Source organism: Cyanistes caeruleus, chromosome 8 (genome assembly GCF_971803275.1).
Source record: "Cyanistes caeruleus chromosome 8, bCyaCae1.hap1.1, whole genome shotgun sequence".
NCBI classification, from domain to species: domain Eukaryota; kingdom Metazoa; phylum Chordata; class Aves; order Passeriformes; family Paridae; genus Cyanistes; species Cyanistes caeruleus.
Genome location: NC_141708.1, coordinates 31,501,498 through 31,505,033, shown reverse-complemented (window position 1 = coordinate 31,505,033; position 3,536 = coordinate 31,501,498). Strand labels below are relative to the sequence as shown.

Genomic DNA, 3,536 nt, shown 5'->3' with positions numbered 1-3,536 from the left:
TCCCCAAACACAGCCAAGGGTCTGTGTGAGCCACAGCTGCAGGAGCGGGGCTCAGCTCCGAGCCCCCGAAGGCAGCGCCGGCTGTCTCTGGGAGCCGCAGCAGCCCTGAAGCCCGGCCGGCAGCTCCGCACCAGCAGCAGCATCGGGAGGGGAATCGGAGCCATTTCCCTGGCTCCTGAGGCAAAGCGTATGAAGCAGGAGGCTCTGAAAACCAATCAAAACTTGCTTCTGTATCGGTTTCAGCTGGGACTTCTCATTTCTTCTAATTTCAACTCGGTTATGATCATCAGCAGTGGCTTAGGATCGGCTTCTCTCTGCACTGCGCGGCTCCGGGGCTGTCCTTAGGCACAGGGAAACCCGTCCTGCTGCTTCCCGGGGAATCCGGGCTTGGCACATCCCAATAAAACACCATCGTCAAAGCCAGGAATGCCACACGAACTTTATTTGATAAAACACGATGAGAGAGAGCCCCGAGCCGCAGACCTGGGAGCAAACAAATCCCGTAGAGCAGTCAGCTCCCGGCTTCTCTGACAGCCAGGAGTGGCCCCGGCTGTGCAGCTGCCCCAGGGGCTTCTGATCAGGAGAAGATTAAAAAAAAAAAAAAAAAGAAAAAAAAAAAAAAAGAAAAAAGAAAAATTTACAAAAAGACAGGAAAGCACCGAGGTCACGTGAGAGAAGAGGGGGGGGGAAAAAAACCCACGGCAGAAAATAAATATTAAAAAAGGGGGAATGAAAGGGGGAAAAAACAGTCAAAAGGAAAAGAGAAAAATGAAAATAAAGAGCCTAAAATAATAAAGTAGGGGTGCAGAAGAAGCGAAATGCAGATTGAACCCTTCCATGCACACAACAGGCAGCTGGGCAGGGGGTAAAGCTGATGAAGCAGCAAAACTGACCCTCAAAGCACTCTCTAAATAACTAAAAGCCAAACCAGCAAACAAAAAGCCCCAACCAAATCCCCACCCAATCCCTGCTGGATGCAGGAGCCAGTCTGAGCTGCTGGAACCCGACCGAGACAGAAATCCTGCAGGGGCCCCTCCTGTGGCACTCGGCCCAGGTGGGAAAGCCCTGCCGAGCCCCCCGGGCCTTGGGCGAGTTCCCGGTGACCTTTGGGAGCAGAGAGTGGGGCAGGGGCTGGGAATGAGCTGCTGCCATGGAAGGGCTCCCGGTGTTCCAGGAGAAACCGCTCCTCTCTCGGCTCCCAGCTCTCCTTGCCTTCCATGTGCAGCGTCTGGAGCCGGTCTGCACCTGGGGGGAAAAGGTGTGCAGGGAGCTGGGCACACCTCGGGCACGGCCTTCAGCCCAGGGCTTGCATTTCCATCTCTCCCCAATCCACTCCTCAGAGCCAATTAGGTGCCTAAATAATTAGCAATTCTAACAGAGCTGACACACAATCCCCTGGAAGGGGCAGCCCCCAGTCTGGGACACCTGCTCTGGTTCTTTTCCGGCTGTTTCCCAAGGAAAATGCTGCCCTTTCTCATAGTGCCACAGATGCCCATTTTGAGGTGATGGAAATGAGAGACAACTCAGGGAAACAGGAAAGGCTTAAGGAACTTAAGGCTTCAGCTGCACCAGCAGCGATGGAGAAAACCTACAGCTCCTTCTTGTGTTTAGGGACCGGCCAGAGCAGCAGGAGAAGCTTGGTTTCTGTTCTGTACAGGGACAATTGTGTTGTAATCCCTTTGTGCTCGTCTTCAAGTGAATGTGTCACGTGGTGGTGCCAATCAATATTCAATGGAGGGAATAGCTCCTGCTCTTTTTCCCCTATTCAGTGCTGTCCTTACCTCAATCTGAAGTGCCGGTGCACACTGGAGGATGGAAGGATGCACACTCCAAGGATGAAAGCAGGACTCCTGAGGCAGATGGATGGCCCTGGTGCTCCAGGTCTGGGTGCACAGCACCCACGGCACTTGCTGAAAAAGATCCAGCTTTCCATTTGTCAAGCACTTTGTAAATGTTCTGCAGAGAGCTGTGGCTGTGCCTCCTCAAATATCTGGTTAATAACTACTGCGTTTTGGGGTTTTTTAAACTGTGTTTAACAGAGTTACCAACACACCTACCCACCTGTCCTCCTGCTCCTTCTTTTCCTTTTCAATGATTTTAAGCAGGTGACTTTTCCATCTCAGTATCAGGGTGACATCAGGATCTGCTTTGGCTGTTGTATTTAATGTGTTAGGAGTGACCTTCCACCTCCATCCAATTCCGTGGGATCTGCTTTCCCAGCAGGGCCATTTATGATCGCTTGTCTTGGATTTTATGTATTGCTTTCCATTGTCTATCTCAGACATTTCCATGCTTGCACTGAATAAAAAGTGACAAGAAGTGATGGAATGTGTTGTTAGAAACACTTTTGGCGATGCCTGATTGCAGAAATGTTACTTGATGAGCCACAGGCCGTCCTGGGGGGCACTTTGGGGTGAGGAGGGGACGGTGCCCAAGGTGTGTCATCTTTGGCTCTTCTTCTCAGCAAATGGAATGAGCCCCAATGTTTTGCATAAACCAAGTACTCAGTGAGACTCAGGGGACACCTGGTCCTGGCCCCTGTAGCTGTCAGGAGGCTGTAGCCAGGGAGGGATTTGTCTCTGCCCAAACAACAAGATTTTATAATCCCAGGGTGAAGGAAGCCTTGTCACTGCTCTCTGTTGCTCTTCAGCAGGACCACACAAGGCCAAACCAAACCTCAGTCCAAGGGAAAAGGACTAAGGAAGTGCAGAATCACCTTTTCTGCTTCAGGACAGCATCTGCAATAAACTGAATCAATAAGGGTTTTAATAATTTTGGGAGCTGTTGGCTGTAGGGTGTGTGAGAGCTCTGATTTCTGTGTTCATTTAGTTGTCTTCAGAGTTATAGAAAGACTGAAGCAATGACTGCTTCAAGATTGCTGGGTCTGCCTCATTTCTGCAAAAGGCTATTAAGGTTGTGGGGCTTTTTTTAAATCTTCATTTTGTTTATGACAAACAGTGCAGCAGAAAACATTGGGTATTGAGGACATTTTGTGGGATGTTTCTGGAATTTGGTGGGGCTTTTCAAGAATTTTGTGGTATTTTGAAAAGATTTAGGGAATTGTGTGGTGTTTTTTCTTGAATTTTGGGGGAAACTGTGCTGATTTTATGGGGCGTTTCTGGAATTTGGTCGAGTTTTCAGAAGATTTAGGGATTTTTGTTGGATTTCTGTGGGATGTTCTGGGAATTGGTGGAGATTTTGTGGGACATTCCTGTGAATTGGTAGGGTTTTGAAATGATTTAGGGAGTTTTGTGGGACTTCTCTGGAATTTTGTGTGTTTTTTCTGGAATTGTGTGGGATTCTGAGGAGACTTGAAGAATTTTGAGGAATTTGTTTTAGATTTTGTGGCAATTTGTGGAGAATCTGTGGGATTTTACTGGAATTTGGTGGGCCTTTTCAAGGACTTTGTGTGGTTTTGAGGAGACTTGAAGAATTTTGAGGAATTTTTCTTAGATTTTGTGGAAACTTGTGGAGGTTTTGTGTGATTTTTGTGGGATTTTGTGGGATATTGAGGCGATTTAGGGATCTTGAGGGAT

At 48.5% G+C, this 3,536-nt stretch overlaps 1 long non-coding RNA gene across 1 annotated transcript; it reads right to left on the bottom strand.

Moving 5' to 3' along the window:
• Positions 1-427: 427 nt before the first annotated feature.
• Positions 428-3,016, bottom strand: LOC111945439 (uncharacterized). The gene is made up of 2 exons (XR_002871656.2): positions 1,782-3,016; positions 428-1,245 (listed from the first exon to the last, which is right to left on the bottom strand). It is a non-coding gene; the product is annotated as an uncharacterized LOC111945439 (long non-coding RNA).
• Between the last annotated feature and the right edge of the window lie 520 nt (positions 3,017-3,536).